At 32.6% G+C, this 22,547-nt stretch overlaps 1 pseudogene; it reads left to right on the top strand.

Annotated features, from left to right (window-relative positions):
* Positions 1–17,931: 17,931 nt before the first annotated feature.
* LOC103258318 lies at positions 17,932–19,364 on the top strand (annotated as a pseudogene).
* The last annotated feature ends 3,183 nt before the right edge of the window (positions 19,365–22,547 follow it).

The following is a 22,547-nucleotide window of genomic DNA, read 5'->3' as shown; positions in this document are numbered from 1 at the left end:
ACCATTTTCTGCCTGCCACAATAGGTTATGAGGGACCATATGGGGAGCTGAAACTAGAGTCTAGAATCTAACTAAGTAATGCAGAGTTTATAAGCCATATTTCAGATTTGAATATACTATGTTGGCAATGAGAAGTCACCAACATGATTTAAACTTTCATTAATGCAATTATTTTGTGTTTTAAAAAGTTCAGTCTGAAAGCTGTGTAATAAAACTGAGAGATAGTAAGATTGGACAAGAAAGACACAAAAAAGTAAACAAACCAGATGAGAAATAATAAATTCTTTAACTAAAGTTTGAGCAAGAGTGATGTATAGAAAAGAAAGTGAAAGATTCAATAAACATTAAAAATATAAAATTGACAGACAATACTTGGTCCCTGGTTGGAAATCTTCAATGATAGAGCATATGAGCTGGAAATGTCTACCATATATTTGGAGAATAAGGTAGAGATAGGTTTAGTGTGGGAGGAGCAAAACTGTGTATCTAAATTAGTTGGGCCATTATAACAAAATGCCATGCGTTAGGTGACTGGTAAGCAACATAATTTTTTTCTCACAATTCTGGATGTATAAATCATGTTATTTATAATATGATCCAAGAGCAGGGAGCCTTCTTCCAGGTTGCCGACTTCTGGGTTCTCGTGGTATTCTTACATGAAGGAAAAGAGCATAAGCTAGCTCTCTGGCCCCTTCTTATAAGAACACTTCTTATAAGGACACCATTTATGAGGGCTCCACTCTCATGTTCTAAATAATTCTCAAATATTCCACCTCCAAAAACCATCACACTGGAGATTGGATTTCAAGAAATAAGTTTTGGAACAACACAATTAGTTCCTAACACTGAGTTCCAATAGTAAATCCAATTTAATGTCAGTTAAGTTGTGAGCAACAGGATATGTCTATGGGTAGATATTCATATTTTTTAAGTTCAATTCATAGACTTGGTTTTAGAAAATAAATCTGAGCTGGATATTCAAATATGTCAAACAGCACATTAGCCTAGATATGGCTACCCAGAATGGTCATAAAAAAGAAGAAAAAGATTACACTAAGACAAATGTTAGTAGAATAGCAGATGGAGGGAACTTAAGCAAAAGTGTAAAAGATGAACCTGGAGACTCCTTCACTCATTGCATAAGAAACTTAGCAGCCCAAGTCCCCTTGAACTAACCATCTTGTTTCTCACTGAATAAATAGTTTTCTGTCAAGTAATAAACCATATTATGACAAAAACTCTTTTTCTGATAATTTTTAATGTCATACATTTATAATATGATCCTTTTATTTCTAGGCTTCCCTAAGATTATCGATGTAAAAGACAAATGCCTTGGGGCTCTGATTTCAAACATACAATTTAATAGCCTGCAGAACTTGAGAAAAATCACTTAATATTGCTAAACTTCTGTTATTCATCTATAAACTAGAAAGGATAATCCCTACACTAAAGGATTATTGCACAGATTAAAGATAATGCATGTAACAAGCACTTGGCACCCTGCCTGACCCGTAGGAGGTAACCAGTGATTAAATGCTGTTTTATTGTTGCTCTTATTATTGTTTGACTCCCCAAGCAGCATGTTGGTGTAATCTTTATCTTTTCAGTAATAAATGGCATATCTGAACTGACAGATGAATGCTCAGTTGTGTGCAATTTCTGTTTTTCTTATTTTAGAGAACAATTGATCTTTAGTGTCTGCCATGATTTGAAACTAGTCATTTCAAGAATATATAATGACACATTCAAAATGAAATGACCTCCATGAAGACTGATTTACATAATCAGATAGAAACTATTGGGAGTCTTAAAAATGACCATGTTCAAAACAATCATGTTGACGCTTTTCTAAATTACAGTACTGAGATCAGGGATAGTTTTACAAGGTAAGCAGCAAGACTTTCATTCAGTCAATGATTCTATCTGTAAAGATCATTTTAACACATGCCTGGTAAGTATATATTTCAGTAATCTCATGTATTTATTACATTTCTCAGTGTTAGGTAAGAAAGAACGCAGTAAAAAATGCTGAAGCATTGCAAACAAGAGCTCACTGGAGACCCTCACTAGTCTTAAAGACAGAAATAAATCAAAACCTTTCAGCATAGAATAATAGGGAAAATAAATGCTGACATTAAATATTTAGCCTGTTCCAACATAGTGGTCAGTTTTGAAGAGTCACTTTAATAAAATGTTAAGAAGTGCCTATGGAGCTCATCAAACCCGATTTGAATGTCAGATATGTTACTCATAAGGCATGCTAAATAAAAATATCATTGTCTCAATTTATCTATAAAATAGAAACAGTAACACTTAGCTTAAGGGGCTAATAAGAACATCTAAAACTAGAGCAGTTCTTCAAACATAGAAGTTACTCTATAAGAAAGTCTTTTAAAAAAATTTTAAATATATTTCTTTGCTAGAACAAGCCAATAGCCCTTTGTGAATTGCTCATGAGCAATTCTGTCAGAAATCATTAAACAAAGGAAGTAATTGGAGAGCTGAATGACAAAAGAACACCAAATGGAAAAATAAGAGGAAGTATTTCTGATGCTACTAATATATGCAAGATTTATTGAGCTAATAATTTATATATTTTCTACTATTTAGAAGATAAAATGCTAGGTCTACTCTTGCAATAATTTACTTATCTAATTATAGATAGCTCACTTAAATATATTACCTGTAATTGAGTAGTGTTCCATTGTATGTATATAACATATTTTCTTTATCAATTAATCTATCGTTGGACACTTGGGTTGTTTTTAAATCTCAACTATTGTAACTAACACACGAGTATGCAAATAAGTCTTCGACATTTGACTCTTGCAGATATATACCCAGAAGTGGGATTGCTAGATCATGTAGTAATTCTATTTTAAGTTTTTGAAGAACCAACGTACTGTTTTCCATAGCTGCTGCACCATTTTACATTCCCACCAACAGTGTACACGAGTCCCAAAACCATTTGCCACAGTATGGATGAACTTGGAGGACATTATGCTAAATGAAATTAGTCAGCCACAGAACAACAAATATCGCATGATTTCACTTAAACTAGGTAAATAATATTCAAACTCATAGAAGCACAGAATATAACAGTGGTTTCCAAGGGTGGAGGGTGAGAGAAGTGAGGGGAAAAGTTTGTATTATGATAGATGAATGAATTATAAAGATCTGTTTTACCACATACAGTCTGTAGTTAGCAGTAGGGTGTTATGCACTTCAAATTTTAAAAGGGTAGATTTCATGTGATGTTCTTAACACACATGTGCAAACACACACACACACATACACAGGAACACAAGAAAACATTGGAATGGGTTGGATTATGGTGATTGTATTGTTTGCATATATCAACTAATCAAATTGTACACATTGAATATGTATTTTTTTGCATATCAATTAAACCTTAATAAAGCTGTAAAAAAATACAAACATACCTTCATACATTGCATATAGTTGTTTAAAAGATGTCCCTATTAAATGTTATAACAAATCTTTCAATTGACAGATTATTTTAGGACTAGTTGTATCAAAGAAGAGTTACAAATGTCTAATCAATTTTTCAAAATATCTGAAACAAAACATTTTTACTTGTAATATTTCAGTAAACATAAAAAAATACAAGAATCTTTGTCACTTTTAATAAAATATAATATGTTAATTTTATAATTTTAACTTTGAGCAGTTTCTTATATGGTCAAACCACTGTATTACAATTGTATTTGTTTTCAAGTGACAACAAGGAGTAACATTAAATTAAAATTGATTTGTAAAAAAAAAAAAGAAATTCCTAACTACTTTAATTACACTTTTGAGCAGATAATTATGTGACTTAGTTATTCCATACTCATCACCAGGTTTACACTGAAACCGTGGTGAGATACGTAATTATCTTATGCTGAATTTTTTTAGTAATAAGGATAAAAACTCAAGGGAGAGAAAGTGTCGAAATTGTAATGCTATTTTTGAAGCTTTCTGTAGACATTTTTCAGAACTTTTACAAAAATGGCAATTTTCAGGGTGGTTTAACAATCATTTTCAAACATCTAAATTATTTTTTAGATTCAATTAAAAGGAAAACTATGAACTAAACATAGCCACTTATCTTGTACAACTCAACTCTGATCTGTTCAAAAAGGACAGTGAAGTATTAGACAAGAAATTATAGGAAGAAAGAAGGGAAAGTCACATCTAATATACATATATTTAGAAAATTATCATTTATTCTAGCAAATGTTTGATTAAATTTTGCATAAGTGAAACGTCTCTAAACCATTATAATATTTACTATAAATTAACCTGCTTTTTGAATGTATACCACTACTGAGATACAGGTTATCTATTGTCCTAGTAAGAGTATTTTTTCTACTATTTAATGAAACATTCTAGATATAGACTAGTCAATTTCTATTTGTAGATACCTTATCAAAATATATAACTCAACAGTTTGAAATATGATACAATTTGGAATAATGGAGTCTACTACAGGAAAAACGTACTCAAAATCTTATGTAAGAAGAAAGCAGTTATGAAGCAACTAATTCTGAAATGGGAAGACTGTAAGTTTTTGTAGAAACATCATTTTAATATGTTTAGTGTATAGTAGGTTGAATCCAAAAATGACTAATTGTTACCAGTTTTTACTGCTGAATAACAGTATTTCTGTATTGAATTTCCTTAGTATATATTTAAGGTAGAGCTCAATAAGTGCTCATACACTATAGTATCTTTTTGGAATTAGAAAATAAAGCACATGTTAATAAATGATATGTGTCCTGTAAAACTAGAAAACAACATCTCGTGTGAGTGCTGTCAGCGAATGCAGTGGTGAGCCAACCCATTTCCAGAATTCTTCATGAAATGGCTTTAAGCCTTTGCTGTGACTGCATCACAACTCAACTTGCCCTTCCACACAAAGTATTTTTATTTAGTTTCCCATAGTTTAGGTTCTGAAATTCCTGTCTACTAAATTTGTTTACAATATGTATGCTAATTTTCATACTCAAGCTAATTTTTTTTCTCCGAATCAGTTTATTAGGTAACAATCTACAGAAGCTATACTTTATTTCGGAAAATTTACCTAATTTTTCATTGTTATTTAAAATAAATAAATAAGGAATTTCAGGAAGTTATACTCATTTTAAATTATTATTTAAAATATTCTCTAACTTTTACCTGAAGTTCTGAGTTATTTGTTAGGATATATACTAAATAGTAAAATTATAGTATGACATGCAAATTGCACATGACCTGAATATAGTAAATTTGATAATTGTGTGGCAATAAACTAACAAAGCTTTTACTGTTAAACAGTATGCTTTTCTTCTTATGTTTAATTTTTGGATGCTTTCAAAAATTGGTCAGAAGATTTAGTTAGATGTGTGGCTTTTTATATTTTTCATATTTTTAAAAAAGTTTTTTTAAATTATACAAAATATTGCTACTTTCAAGAATGAATTACTTTTGTTGATTATCAGATAATTTTACATGCAAAAGAACTAATTTACATGAGATGGTTTAGTTATATTTGTTTATGTTGTTTATGCTTGCACTTCTGTAGTTTTGGCTTTATTTAGCTATTTCATTTTATTTCTCCTCTTTTCCAAATGATTATTTGTGTGTGTTTATTTTTCTTTATTTTTGTTGCTACTTTGCTACTAAAACTATTTTATGGTTTTGAATAAAATTGTTTCTTGAATTTGATCCCATTTGTTTCCAGCATTCTTATAACTGGTATTACTTTTTTATACAGGGTGTTTGAATTTCTGACCCACAACATTTTTTCATGTCTACAATATTCTAGAAAAAGATTTAGTTAATGTTGGAGAGTTATACTAATGATTTTTCTCTGCTTTTAGTTTCCTTTGTGTGGGCAGGAGGCAGTTTATTTAATAAATATTTGTATATTTTTCAATAACTTCTTACATTTTTACTTATGAATTTTCTGTATTAAGTTTTTCTTAAAATCTACAGTAAAAAATTCTATAAGGTTGATGGTAAGAGGTTTTTGTAGTATAATACGGTTTTTTTCATTGAAAATGTTATGTTTTTATTCTAATTCTAGTGTGGTTTTATTTCCCACTTTTAACTTTTTTTGCTTCAAAGTAGCTGCTACCCAAAACTGGTGGAAAAAAATTATGGAGAAAAATCAAGAACAGACTAATTTTTATTTGAGGAAAAACCGCTGGCTAAGCTATTTTTATTTTAGTTATTCATGATAAAATATTTGATTATGTTAAATAATTCTCAGTATCTTAAAAAGCATGTTATGCCACACATAAAAATAATGATATAATACAAACAGTGGGATTTATATCAGATATGCAAAGCTAATTCAACACTTGAAATTTAATTTACTGTAATCTAGCACAACAGCCGAAAAAATTACATATACATTTCAATACATGCAAAAAAGCACTTGACTATTTGACAAATTTTAACATTAATTTATGACAAAAATTTGAAGTAAACTAAAAATAAAGAGGTGCTTCCTCAACTTGATAAAGAATATCAATTAGAAAAAAAAACCCTACAGCTAATAACATGCTTAATTGTAGGTAACTTGAAGTTTTCTCACAAATGAGCAAAGCAAGGATATCTCTTCTCACCACTGCTTTCAACATTGCATTGGAAATCTTAGCTAATGCACTAAGACAAGGAAATGAAATAAAAGTTATATTCATTAGGCAAAAAGAAATAAAACTTTGTTTACTTGCAAATGACATGATTGTCCACATAAAAAATACAAAATAATTGAAAAAAATAAAACAAATCTTCTGCACTTATAGCAAAGTTGAAATTTATACTTATTATACAAAAGTCAACTGCTGTCTTATGTACCTACAATGAACAAGTAGAAATTAGAATCTGAAATACAGTATTATTTACATTAACACCTTCAAAAATAGAATACTTAGGTATAAATTTAACAGAATATATAAGGTCTATATAAGGAAAACTACAAAATTCTGATGAAAGAAGTCAAAGAATAATTAAATACATGGAGAGATATTCCATATTCATGACCAAGAAGACTCAATATTGTTAAATGTCAGTTCTTCCCAATGTATCTGTAAATTGGATACAATACTAATAAAAACCCTAGCAAAAATTTTTGTGGATGTTGTAAAACTTTCTATAAAGTACGTAGAGAGAGACAGAGACTCAGAATCACCAATGTAATATTGAAGGAGAAGAACAAGGTTAGAAGACTGACTCTACCTGATGTCAAAACTTACTATAAAGTTACAATGTTCGCAACAATGTGGAAATGGTAAAATAATAAAGTAGCTCAAATGAACAAAACAAAGAGACTAGAAATAGACTCTCATAAATAAAATCAACTGATCTTTGACAAAATAGCCAAGAAAATATTGTAGAGAAAATACTACTACCCACAAACAAACAAAATTAAAAAGTGAGTCTAGACAAAAGGTCTTACATCCTTTATGAAAATTAGCTCAACGTGCCTCACAAACCTAAATGCAAAATGCAAAATTATAAAACTCCTAGAAGATAACATAAGAGAAAATCTAGATGACCTTGGCTTTAGCAATGACTTTATACATACAGCACGAAAGGCATGTCTATAAATAAAAGATGAGCTAGACTTCATTGAAATTAAAAATGTCTTCCTTGTTAAAGACACCATCAAGAAAATAAATAATTTTTAAATAAGCTACAGAATGAAAGAATTTGCAAAACATATCTGATATACTATTTTTCAAAATATAAAATAACTCTTAAAATTCACCAATCAGAAAATAAACAACCTGATTAAAAATGTGCCAAAGGCCATTGCCTTGCTAAGCTATGGTGTGACCACGTACTCTCTGAGCTGTGGCCAGGCCATGTTTTCTTAAGCATTGGCCCCCTCCCCTCCCATGGGGAGTTGAATTCCCTCTTTCTCTCTCTCTCTCTCCAATTTACTTTCTAAATAAACTATATTTTCTAATCTAAAAAAAAAAAATGGGCCAAAGACCTTAATACCTCACCAAAGAAAATACACAAACGACACATAAGCAAATAAAAAAAAAAATGTTCTGTTTAACATGTAATCAAAAATGCAAATTAAAACAATTAGCTATCACTACACACATGCTAGAATGGTCAAAATCCAGAATACTGACATTACCACATACTGGTGAGGATATGGAGTGATAAGATCTTTCATTCCCATCTCATGCTAATACAAAATGATATAGCAACGTTGGAAAACAATTTGACGGTTTCTCCAAAAACTGATTATACTCTTAACAATATGGTCCAGCAATCACAATTTTTGGTATTTCCTCAAAATAGTTGAAATTTTTTTTTAAAAAACACATAAAAACCTGAACATAAATGTTTATAGCAACTTTATTTATAATGTCAGAGCTTGAAAGCAACCAAGATGTCCTTCAGTAGGTGAATAGATAAATAGATAAACTATGGACTAGACTGAAGAATGCTATTCAGTGATAGAAAAATAACCTGCAAATCGATGAAAATACACAGAAGAAACTTAAATGCATATTACTAAATAAAAGAAGTCAATATAAAAGATGATATACTGTATGAGTCTAACTATATGGCATTCTGGAACAAAGACAAAACTATGGAGAAAGTAAAGTGATTAGTGTTTGCTTGATGTTAGGGGAGTGGTAAAGATGAATATGCAGAGCACAGAGGGTTTTTAGGACTGTGAAACTACTCTGTATGATATCATAGTTGTGGATGCATGTCATTTTACATTTGCCGTAATCATCGAATGTACAACACCAAGAGTAGACACTAATGTATACTACCAACTTTGGGTGATAGATTTAAACTGTGTAATTTATAAACAAATTGGTTCATCAACTGTAAAAAATGTACCTTTCTGATGGGGGATTCAAATTGGGGTCTATGCATGGGATTCTAGGATACATGGAGACCAAAAACTATTTGTAACTTCCAAAGCTATTAACATTTTTAAAAAGAAAAACAAATCACTTATTCAGTAATACTGCTACTCCTGTAGCTCTGAAATGATTCCAATTTAATTCCAATTAAAAATATACCTGTTTATGTATGGATAATCTAACCCATAAACCCTTTAAAAAAAAAAAGAAAATCTTTGTAGCCTCCACTCAATTCTTCTGTGAACCAAAGACTGCTCTAAAAAGGTAAAGTCTATTGAAAAAGGAAATAGATTTTTAAAAAACTATGTTACAAACATCAAAATTTATGAAAAGAATCCTGGTTTTAACAAATAAAAAATATAATTGATATTCTGTTTTCTGAAATAGTAGCTAGATTGCCTCAGGAAATTTGCTTCATCTCCCAGAGAACAGAAACTACAACAACAATAAAAAAATAAATAATAAAAACAATTACTGGCAATTAGTGAAGACCTTTTTTATAAGCACTTGATATGCACCATACACCTATTTTTAAAAATTATAATCTTTTCCCAAATTCTATAGCTAGTTATGTTATGTCCAGACATACGTGAAAAACAAGGAAACTAAGATAGATCATACCCTTACAAAGTTATTACAGTTAAAATATGGTGGAGGCTGGGCATACCCCTGGTAATCCAGTCCCAACGTATCTTCAGGAACTTCACTGTAGTATCTCAATGTACTCTTCTTCACTGTAGTATCTCAATTTACTCTTCTGTTGTTTTCATCCATTTTGCCACTATAACAAAAACATTAAATTGTGTAATTTATAAACAACAGAATGTATTACCTACAGTTCTGTAGACTAAAAATTTCAAGATCATGTTTGAGCAGTTTTGAGGTCTAATATAGGCCTGCTCTTCATTTATGAAGTATGCTATATGTCCTCACATGGTAGACGGGAACAAGATTGCTCACACAAGCCTATTTTATAAGGGCATTAATTATATTCATGAGGGTAAAGGCTTATGATTTCCTTCTCAAAGACCCCACCTATTAATATTGTCATATTGGGCATTTGGTTCCAACATACGTATTTGGGGGAACATCAACATTTGGACCATAACATTCCATCCCTGGACGTTCAAAATTCATGTCCTTCTCAGATACAAAATATATGCATCCCAGTCAAATAACCCTACAAATTTTAACTTGTTCCCACCTCCAACTCAAAAGTCTCTAGTCTTGAATGTTATCTAAATATCGTCTAAATTAGATGTGGGAGAGACTCAAATATGATTTCTCCAGAGGCAAATTGTACTTCAACCGTGAACCTGTAAAATAAATTTGACATGATGTGTACTGCTAAAAAGCAATGATGGTGCAAAATGAAGAAATTCTGATTCCAAAAGGAGAAACAGAAAAGTAGAGAAAAGTAATAAGTTCCAAACAAATCTAAAATCCATTAGGACAAATATCAATCTTAAGAATCCAGAATAATCTTCTTTGACTAGAAGTCCCATCTTCTGCACACAACAGAGCTGGAGAAAGAACCTCAAGGCTCCAGGGTGCTCCTTCCCCATGGTTTGGTAGGTGCCGTCTACACTGAAACGCTCATGGATTGAAGTCCAATAGGAGCTGCGTTCTAGTGACTCTACCATTCTCTTGTCTGGGGTGAGACCCTGTCCCCACAGCTCTTCCAGAAACTGCCCTTATGGAAACTCTGCGGTGGCCCCACCCCCACGGCTTCAGTAGGCATCGCCTTAATAGGGACTCTGCAGTGGCCTTGCTCCTGTGGTAGTTCTATGATTGAGCTCCAAGGTTCTCCAGGACACTTTCTAGGGGGAGATAGCCAAGCCCTCACAGCTCATGCACTTTGCACTCTAGTGGAGATGGTACCCCCATTAATAATGCTAAGGTTTGGACCTGTGCTTTTCAGAGGAGCAGCCCCAACCACACACAGGCTGCTTGAATCACAACTGAGAAGGCCAAAGAGAAGTGTCCCTGACTGAGGGAGTGGAGCCTTGAAATCATTCCGCTCACAAGGCTTTGGTACTGGGACTCGGAGCCTATGATGGGCAGGACAGCCTGGAAGATCCCCAGAATGCCAGAGTCATTCTTCCATTGTACTGAGTACTTGCTCCAGGCTTCCAACTATCCATACCTATCTCCCGATCAAAGGACTGCTTGGGCACACCCTTGGTATTTTCTCTTAAATGCAATTCTCAGTCAGGCTGAGAATTTTCCAAATCTTTACGTTTGGTTCCCTTTTGATTTTAAATTCTGCCTTTAATTTGCTTCTCTCTTTTCACATTTACTATAAGTAGTCAAAAGAAACAATGTTGCAACCTTGACACTTAGAGATTTCTTCGGCCAAATATCCTACTTCATCACTTGCAAGTTCCACCTTCCAAAAAACACCAGGACATGAACACAATTCAGCCAAAATTATTTGTCACTTTATAATATGAATGATCTTTCCTTCAGTTTCTAATAACATGTTTTTCACTTGCATCAGCTTTTTATTTCACCTTTTAAGAATGGCCTTTACAGCTCATATGTCTGCCAACGTTTTGATCATGATAATTTAGGTAATTTCTCAGAAGATAGAAGCTACTTTTACAGTTTATCTTTCTAAGTTCTCACCAGAATTACCATTAAACATCCTTTAACAGTGATGTACCTCAAAACTTTTCCACCTTGTATTCATTATTCAGTTCCATCCACTTGAACATTTTTAAGTATTTGTTATAGCAACACCCTATTTCTCAATATTAATTTCTATCTTAATCCATTAAAGGCACTATAACAAAATTCCTTAAGCTGGGTAATAGTGATTTACTGCTCACAATTATGTATGTTGGGGAGTCCAACATCAGGTTGTCAGCATATCTGATGATTGGAAAAGTCGTGTTCCTCATTTACATCACTTTCTATGTGTCTTCACAAAGTGGGATGGGCAAACACTGTCCTCACATGGCAAAGGGGGACAAGGGAGCTCACTTAAGTCTCACTCATAATAAGATTAAGGCCCCATGACTTAATCACTTCCAAATGCCCCATCTCTGAATACTATTACATTGGGTTTTAGGTTCCAGCATATGAATTTTGGGAGAACATTAACATTCAGACAATAACACCTGTAAGATGGAGGTATTATATGTAATTGAAGGGGTGATTGTTGGAATTCTTTGAGGTGATATTTATGGAAACTTTTATCACATGTAATGTGCTTTAAATTGTCCCTCTCTGCTTCCTTTCATGCCAAGCATATAGATACATCATTATAAACTTTGGATATTGAGCTTGGTTGTAGTATAGTTTTATCATCAGATCCAAATGAATTGCATGTATCTCGCTTCCCTTAAATTAGATGTCCTAAAGGTTTAGTCATCTTCCTATTTAATGTTTGTTCTTTGGGTTATTAAAAATTATTTTAGAGTTATTTACTTATTATATATATGTATACTCTCTGATGAAATGTGTAAAAAATTATTTAAACTCTGCACCAGGATGATAAATTGAGACTTCTTTATGTAGTTAATATGTTTATTGCCACAATCTCTCTCAGGTATTGAATTTTAATTAAATGTGTTTCCTGAAAGAAAAGGCACTGAGACAATAAAATATGTTCTATAAGTCAACTACATGAATTTAAGAGTAGAAATTTTGATAACTACTTTGGCTACAGAATTCTTTTTTTTTTTTTATCCTTCACTCCTGAATCCTGAAATGTTGTACTTGTAAATATTTTTAATTAAAGGTAATTAGAAAAAAATCATATCAAATGTGCTGTAAGACAATGATGAATGATAGTTAAAATCACTCTTAAATATGAATTTCCTCTTTACTTCACTGAGCTAATCTCAAGTTCCTACCATGGTTTGCATATACAAAAAGAATACAGGAAATTTTAATAGCATCTGAGCAGCTAGAAATGTCTCCAGGCTTCATCATTTTACAGTGTTATATAGAGAGTTTTGAATTGTGTGTATTGATATGATAGTCACTACTGTATTTTGCCAGAATACATTTTCACTTGTCATAAAATAGATAATTTCTGCATATCAGCAAAACTTTTAATTTGCAAACAATTTCTTGGATTTTTTTCTAATTTTTTTTTTTTTACTTTTAGCATTATTTTTTTCAAAATTGTTGCTTTTCCAATAAAATACAATGAAAAATTATGTGAAAAAAAAATATGCTCCTGTCATAAACAAAATTTGGGTGCAATTCAAAACATGATGTTTATGATTTAAAATACAGAAAAATTTAAGATAATTCATCAAACTATTTCAAATAAGACTAATAAGTTTACAAAGCAGGATTCCAGCTTAAAGCATAAAAACAAAGAATTATTTTAATTACTTTGCAAAAGCATTATTATTTTTGTAAATCTACAGCTTTTAAATATGTTTAACTAAGGAGATATGCATTTTTATAGATGTAAAAAAACTATAAAACTTAGTCAAACCACTTAACCAATAATAAACCTCTCATTAGCTTTTTGAACTCACCAAAAATAGATTTTAGGTGGCTTTTCTTTGCTATGGTGTCTTTGGCTTTTTTGAGGACAAACATCTACATGTAAAATATCATTTAATTTTGTTAATGTAAATTGAACACTTAGTTATATCTTTTGCCTAATTTTCCATTACACTATCCTCCTAATAACAAAACATTTTCTTAACTTAATGCCAGGAAAAGTTCTCTTTATTCTGATAAGTAGTTAAATTTCCTTTCATTTGATATGGAAAACTAGGTAAGATCCTGATTTTATAATTATGTTAAGCTCAAAAGAAAATTCTGTATCTTACTATGTTGACTTTGTTGAGGAAAAATTCCCCCATGATATTACTATATGCTTTGTGATAGTATTTTTTGGACTGTCTTTTCAAAAATATTTGCACAGAAAACAACCTTGGAAAAGAGAGTTAGTGTCTTGCTTGTAGGCGGAGGACAGATTTGTTTGTTTCTATCCGGGATAATAATGATAATGTCCTTCTGCAAGACAAAAGTTGAACATTTGTGTGAGAGTTAAAGTTTTCTAAGTTATAGATTCCTTGCCTGCAACACAGACCCTTTTAGAAAGCTGCTTGGAAATGCCCTTTTGGGCCACTAGTCATCATACTCATGGAACTTTGGATACAGGGAGAAATGATGGAAACATGGAGTTCTTATTGTCTAGAATAATACAGTTTTTTGACTCAGGAATCTTGTATATTCTACTAGCATTTATGAAAACGTGGCAGGTTAATTAGTTAGTTTGCAGGTAAAAGAGTTTCACAATTTTTATAGTTCTTGACAAATTTTCTTTTTCATTGTGTCTTGAATACATGCTGGTATTGAAAACATTTTTTTAAAAAAAAATTTACACTCCATTAAGTCTCTTTTGGAAGCAGATCATTTATCAATAAATGCAATCTCAGTGCCTACTGTAGTAACATATTCAAAAATTCTTCTAAGTGTTTATTTGAATCCCATGACTTACTATCTCATGAATTTTAAATCCCTACACCTTAGGGATGAAAAAACAAAACAAAACAAAACAAAAAAAAAACAAGGTCTGTTCTCCTATTTCAACTCTGCAGATGTAATTTGGCATTTCAAGCTAAAAAAGCAGTATAACATAATCATTAATAAAAAGCGTCAGAAACAAGAAATTCTAGATTCAAATTCCAGCTCTGCAGCCTCTGTTATTCTGGGAAATCAACTCACTTTCAGTGTACATCAGTTTTCTCATCAGTAATTAAGTATTAATTAAACCTCCTCTTTCTCTGTGTATTGATGCCTATACCATTGTGTTTTTATAGGATGTTATAAATTAAACACATGTAAGAAAAAGTGTGACACATGGAAATGATTTATTATATCATTAACTTTCAGTAATTTAATATTATCACATCATTTGAGTAAAAGAAAAATAATAATCTAAGATTAAGATTACAGTGCTAAAATTGAAGCTATAATGTCTAAACATTTTCCAATAAATTTGACTGTGAAGATTGCAATGTTCATATTTTTGCTTGTCCTATGTAGCAGCCATTAGCTACTACTTACTAACTACCAAGAACTTTTTAATAGTATATAATATTAACTAATTCAAATATAAATAGGAACAGTTGTCTAGCAACTGAATTGAGTAGCAAAATATAGACATGGCTTATTCATTGTACATATTCTTTTGTACTATGATTTATTTTAAAAACATATTTTTGAATATGAATTATAAATATAGCATACTTTTCAGCAAAAAATGGTAAGATGTTAAAAACTGATAGACCGGGTACCAGTTTTAGGAGTTTGTTTTATTATTTTTCTATACTTTTATTAATTTGTAACTTTTTAAAGAAAAAACTACTGTAGCTTATCAAGGTTATAAAATTCATATGTTATAAAATTCATACCCTAGTGAAAATAAAAATTTATACTTCTTTTTTTTTCCTTAAGGTACTCAGTGAGAAAAAGTTAGCATATGACCAGAAATAATTTATATTGTTATTTGGTAAAGCACAATAATAAGTCTTTGCATATATGGAGTAAGATATTAAACTACTTTTGAGAGATCGGGGCTTTCTGTCACAGAGCAGGGACTGTTGTTGTGATAATGATATCATTTTGGTTTTTTTAAGCGTTGTTAGGAGAAGTAAAAAGAGTAAAAAGTGGGGGAGGTGACAAAACAACCCCAGGAGGAGGTGACAAAAATTGAAGTCAATTTTTGAAAGATGGATGTTTCAAGTTTAGTTTTAAATTAAATGTTTTATTGAGAAGTCATATATAAATATTCATCATTGTTACCCTTGAACTTTTAGTGAAAATCCACTCTGCCTACAATATGTGAATATGGGGAAGGGTGAGAGAGGTAATAGAGAAAGAGGATTGAACTCTCATTTTACTCAGAACCCTTTAACATAAAAGCAGCTCTTGGAATCTCTTGGAAATAGGAATTTAAAGGCATCTATTATTCAAGCTAATTATTGAGTATACCATCTGGTTAAAAGTACAGTTGAAATCACAGCACATATCTCCTAATTCTCAAGTCAATATCTCTCTTTTTTTCCCCACAACATAATATTGGTTATTTGTTTTTGTCCCAGCTCTATTGAGGTATAATTGACAAATTACAAGTGTATATATTTAGGATATACAAATCGATATTTTGATATCCCCATAATTTGTCAAAAATGACTACAATCAAAATAATTAGCATATTCATAACTTTGTATAGTTATCATTTTTGTTTTATTGTTGTTTTGTTTTAAGAACACAAAATCTACCCTCTTAGCAAATTTTAAGTATACAACACATTATTCATAATTCAGTCATATTGCTGTATATAAGAACTTCAGAACTTATTTATCTTTGTCAGTGAAACCTAGTGCTCCTTGACCAACATCTCCCCACTTCCCACTCCCTCTAGTTTTGACAATCACCATTCTATTCTCTGTTTTAACGATCTTAACTATTTTAGATTGCACATGAAAGTGAGATCATGCAGTGTGTGATTTTCTGTGTCTGACTTCTTTCACTTAGCATAACGTGTTCCAGATTCATCCATGTTGCACCAAATGGCAAGATTTTTTTGTTTTTCATCCATTGGTTTATTAGTACATATACCAATTTTTTTTTTTTTTATCTATTCATCTGTTGAAGGACATTTAGGTTGTTTCTACATCTTGGCTACTGTAAATAATGCTGCAATGAACATGGGAGTGCAGATATAGCTTCAACGAACTTCTTTCTGTTTTTTTGGCTTATACTCTAGAGTGGGATTGCTGGATAAATTATTTATTATTTAGAAAGTGGAGTAAAAATGACTTTAATATGAAATGAAATTTAATTACAAAAAGAAATATATTTTGATTAGAAAAGTTAAATGTATAAATATTTTAAAAGTTTAGGAAGTATATATATTTAAATAAGATAAAATATGTATAAATAGAAATAATAAAATGATATAAAATACCTGCAGATAAAAAAATCATAGTAAATCTAATAAGTTATAATCCAATAAATAACCTAATTAGAAAAGCTAGAATTTATTCTGTGCTAATAAATTCATTCAATACTGTGATAAATTAACAGTATATAAAAAAAATAATGGAACAAGTTTAAGAAATAGACCACTGCCGGGCTCAGTGGCTCAGCCTGTAATCCCGCGCCTTTGGGAGGCTGAGGTGAGTGGATTGCCTGAGCCCGCAGGTTCGAGACCCGCCTGGGCAGCAAGACCTCATCTTGACAATAAATCAAAAAATCAACCAGGCGTGGTAGCGCACTCCTGTAATTCCACCTACTTGGAAGGCTGAGGTGGAAGGATCGCCAGAGCCCAACAGGTCGAGGCTGCGGTGGCCGGGAGCGGTCACTGCACTCCAGTCTGGGCGACAGAGTGAGACTCCAACTCAAAAAAGAAAGAAAAAAAAAAAGAAATAGACCACCTAGGATGAGCATGGTGGTTCATGCCTGAAATCCTGGCATTTGAGAGACTGAGGTGGGAGGATCACCTGAGCCCAGGAGTTTGAGACCAGCCTGTGTGACATAGTGACACCCATTTCTACAAGAAAGAAAGAGAGAGGGAGAGAGAAAAGAGAAAGAAAGAAAGAAAGGGAAGGAAGAAACAAAGACACAGATCTCTTTAACAGGTTAAAAACTATGAATAAATTTATTTCAAAAATTATGAAAAATAAATATTACTAATTAATAAAATATACAAAAGTGTGTCAATATAACTTATAAAAGTTAAAGATCAGAAATTGATAAAGGTAAAAATAGAAAATGATGTACTCATTATAGTTAAGTAGATAGGGAGAATAACACCTTAGATAAAGAGTGACATTTTGTTACATACTAGATCTGAAGCAGGGGCTCAATAATAGATCAGGAATCTAGAGTCTTCTATTTTGGGCCTCATCATTATTATCAAATAGTGTTTATTTTCATCCTTGCAAGACGACTACTATACATTCAGGTAGGTTATCGGCATTTTCGTTATAAAAATATTGCGACTGAAAAGCAAAATAGAAACGTTTAAAAAGAGCATCCCAGACTTCCCCTCCCCGGAGGCATGGGGGAGGCCGGGGTCGCACCACACTGCACAGAGCGGTTGGCCATGGAGCTAGCCTAGGGCCCGACAGGAATTGTGAAAGGCGCTTCAGTGAAGAAATGGACCAGTGTGTATAGCCATGGAATCTCCTTGCTAACCATCACCATCTGTTCTCCTTGATAAGTGAGCCAGGGAGTGGAGGAAACAAGGTCACCATAAAGCTAAAGCAGCAAGTTGTGCTGTTAGCAATTCTCCTTGTCATCTTTATCTTCACCAAAGTTTTCCTGATTGACAACTTGGATACATCAGCAGCCAACCGGGAGGACCAGAGGGCTTTTCACCGAATGACGACTTGCGAGTGGAGCTGGTGCCCAGGCTAGACCACACTTTGCAGTCTCCCTGGGAGATTGATTGCTGCCCAGTGGGTGACTCCGAGAGGTGTACCCTGAAGAGACACCAGAGCTGGGAGCAATCGTGCATGCCACGACCACCAAGAAAATCATTAGAGCTGATGTGGGTTATAAAGGGACACAGCTGAAAGCCTTACTAATACTTGAAGGAGGACAGAAAATTGTCTTCAAGCCTAAGTGGTATAGCGGAAACTAATGATAGAAGGGGAGTCGTATGCCAGTTGCTATAGACACAATGCAGAGGTGGCAGCCTTTCACTTGGACAGAATTCTGGGTTTCCGCCAAGCCTCCTTGGTGGTTGGCAGATTTGTTAATCTTCAGACAGAGATCATATCTGTTGCCATGGAGCAGATGTTGAGCACATTCCTAACTGTTGGAAACAATACTTGTTTCTATGGGAAGTGTTATTACTGCCGAGAAACAGAGCCAGCATGTGCTGATGGAGACACAATAGACTTAGAGGGTTCTGTCACACTTTGGCTTCCAGACGTGTGGCCTCTGCAGAAACACCAACATCTGTGAGGCAGGACTTACCAGGATGGCAAACTGGTCAGGTGGGAGTATGATGAGAGATACTGTGATGCAGTGAAGAAGACGTCCCCTTATGACTCTGGCCCATGCCTCTGGTACATCATTGACACAGTTGTCTTTGACTACCTGATTGACAATGCTGACCGCCATCACTATGAGAGCTTTCGAGACGAGGAGGGTGCTAGTATGCTTATCCTTCTCGATAATGCCAAAAGCTTTGGGAACCCCTCGCTATATGAAAGAAGTATTCTTGCTCCCCTCTACCAGTGTTGCATCATTCGAGTTTCTACCTGGCACATACTGAACTACCTGAAGAATGGTGTGCTAAAGTCTGCCTTAAAATCTACCATGGCCCATGACCTTATTTCCCCAGTGCTCACCAATCCTCATTTGGACACCATGGACCAGCCGCTCCTGAGTGTCCTGGCCACGGTGAAGTAGTGCACTGACCAGATTGGGATGGACACTGTACTGTTGGAAGACAGGATGCCTCTCTCCACTTGTTATTCTTAACACAAAACAAGTGAAACTTCTTCCTACAAAGATAGAGAAACAGCACAATCAATTCCAAATGATATGAGATGGGTTAGAAATGGCCAGCAGCAAGTTCTGGTGACAGGGCACAGGGCGGCCTTAGATGTCTGTGGTGTTTTCTGTAGTAGAAGCTAAAGCAAAGTCACAAGTTTCAAAGAACGGGGATATTCCTGGTGAGTCACCTCCTGGCTTCCTCAGCAGTTGCCCATCCAGTGTTGGGCATCGTGGTTTGGTCAGTCCTAACTCCCATGCCAAAGGACAAACAGGTGTGATGCTTGGAGAGGTGAATGCTGGGCTTGGTTCTGGAGTGTGTGTTTTGAGTTGAGGCTTGCTGTCCTTTCTCCACACCTGCAGATTTCGTGGAAACACTTTACAATCTTTTGTGTCCTTTTATTTATTTTAACCAGGACTAGTTAAATCAGAAAGCTTACTAGGGAGTGGCAGCAAATAAAACCTTGCATTTCATTAAAAAAAAAGAAGAGCATCCCAACTCAGTGTGTGGATTAAAAAAAAAATAATCTAGAATTCTCATCCAGTGATTTATCTCTTCCTTCCAATTGGCAGAACTATGTCTCATATCCAGGTTTCACTGGGAAGAGGCAAAAACATGTGATCTTTTTGCTTTTCTAAAGCCAGATTAGAAGACTCCAAGTGAAAGTTCACATCAAAAGAGTTTTGAGAAGTCAGCCCAATGTCTATAGATTCATTAAAAGAGACATCAAAGTTTACAGGAAAAAAAACTAAATTATAAATCAATCTGCAAATCTTATTTATGAATACTGAGAAAAAAAGCAAATAATGGGCTTTCAATTGAATTCATCAATATGTAAAATAAATATATTAGAAACACCAAAGAAGCTTAGGCAGAGATATATTAAACTCATTAAAACATGTCATAAAACTAAATTAAAATGAAAAGAAATAATTAAAAAATATCTTCACTTGGTGAATTTTTTGCTTGGTCAATTGTTTTTATAGTAACAATATTAGGCAAATTCATACTTTATAACTTTCAGTAGTTGGTTTAGAATAGAAATGTACAGAATTTCAGTGGCTGAGTTGCTAGAAAAAGAAAGCACCCGTACACAACATTTTTAGGTAAGGTATACATGATTACCTTATTCCTAATATACCTACCTGTTATAGTCAATATGAACATGCTGCTCTGTGTTCTAGAAGATTAGAATAGTTACTAGAATACAGTGGTGCTCTGTGGTGAGTTTATTAACAAAAATCAGTGGTATAATAAAAAAATCCAGAAAATGGATATTTATAACAGTAGCACATATTTTACTATAAAATAGTAGTATAAGTACAGAAGTGGTTACATATGTTTGTCAAAATATTTTTATTTATTTCTACCTCTTTATTTCTATTAAATGTCCTACAATTCAATATAATTTTGTCCATGCTTTTTTACGTACATATTTTTAAGTAATAAATGCCAAGTGCTACGGTTTGTGTTCCTCCAATATTTATGTTGAAACTTAATCTCCAAGGCAATAGTATTAAGAAGTGGGACCTTTTGTGAAGTGATTAAGTCATGAGTGTCTTGTGTTCATAAGTGGCATTAGTGTCCTTTCAAAAGGAGTTGAGAGAGCAAGTTAGTCTCCTCTGTCCCTTCCACCATGTGAGAATACAGCAAAAGATGCCAAGAGATACCATCTATGAAGCAAAGAGCATGCTTTTATCAGACACCGAACTGGCTGATCACTTGATCTTGCACTATCTAGGCTTCAGAGCTGTGAGAAATAAATTTCTATTTAGATATTACCATTCTAAGGTATTTTTTTGTAGCAGTCCAAATAAATTGAGACACCAATAAATAAATGCAGAGTTTTATATGTAATGAAAAAGAAAATAGATGTTTTTCAGCTGGGTTATTCAAGGAAGACCAGGTATAAGAGTTTATTTTGACTTTACTTTGAGTCAAAAAATAAAGCTCAGGTAGTGTTTTGATGCAATTTACAGGAAAGATTAGGAATTGTGGAAGAAATAAGATGAGCACTAAGATTTTCAAATTATAGGATATTGTGTAACAAATATATCCATATACAAGTAGAACTAGTCCCTTTTCCTTTTAATGATCTGAGTTCATAAGTAATGACATTAAAAATATGTAAACAAAAGTGCAAACAATATAAAACCCACTTTTAATCAAGAGTGAATTGTTATGTCTGAGAACGTGCCCATTTGATATTTGAGTAAAGTACTTTGTAAGGGAAAGTATTCTTCTGTCAGGGTGCTACACATTACAAAGGACTTTTATAATTTTCTTGAAAAATGCCAAGTATTGAAATAAGCCAAATTCACAACTCTCACCGAATTATGCTAAATAAGCCTAAATTAATAATACTTTGGGATAATATTTATAAACACTTTAAAATTCAGTGGTTACTCTGATTGTTTGGGAAACAAATAATATAAATAATTTTTATGATAGAATAATGATAGATATTATAATAATGTTAATATAATAATAATATTATGATTTTATTCTATAATAATAATATGATAATATAATAATAATAATATTATGATTATAATAATATGATGATAATATAATTCTATCATAATAATGATAGATATAATTTTTAAGATAGAATAATTTTTATGATAAATGCTTCTGTAAAGGCCACACTGCTCAGAAAACCTCATACATGTTTTCTCTTAAGAATATCATAAAATTAGCAGAAATATGAAAAGTTCTAAGTACTGATACATGACGAGTTAACTTAAAATACTGAAAGTCCATGCATGTAATATATAAATAGTATTGAAAATAATTATTCTAAGCAAGAAAAAACTGTAAAACGTTCAGATGTTAACAAGAATACATATAAACTATTAAAATACATACAATTTTTTAGTTCTTTTCTAAGGACACTAATGCCAATACTACTAAATATCTCTATCTATCTGTCTACCTGTTTGTCTACTATATCTATCATCTGTCTGTCTATCTATCTATCTACCTAGTGAGAGAGAAAGAGATAAGAAAAAAAAAATACCCAAATGACTGATATACGTAATAAATCAGTTTGGAAAGTTACTCTTATCGTGTATATTTTAATTTATATGTATTTTAAACAATAACATAGCCCTTCTGTTTAGCATTTAAGACGGAGCCAGAGTTATTTTCCCTGTTCTTTCCTTAAATAC

This window comes from Carlito syrichta, unplaced genomic scaffold (assembly GCF_000164805.1).
Source record: "Carlito syrichta isolate Samal-C Ts95f unplaced genomic scaffold, Tarsius_syrichta-2.0.1 Scaffold302071, whole genome shotgun sequence".
NCBI classification, from domain to species: domain Eukaryota; kingdom Metazoa; phylum Chordata; class Mammalia; order Primates; family Tarsiidae; genus Carlito; species Carlito syrichta.
This window is presented reverse-complemented; position numbering and strand designations above follow the sequence as displayed.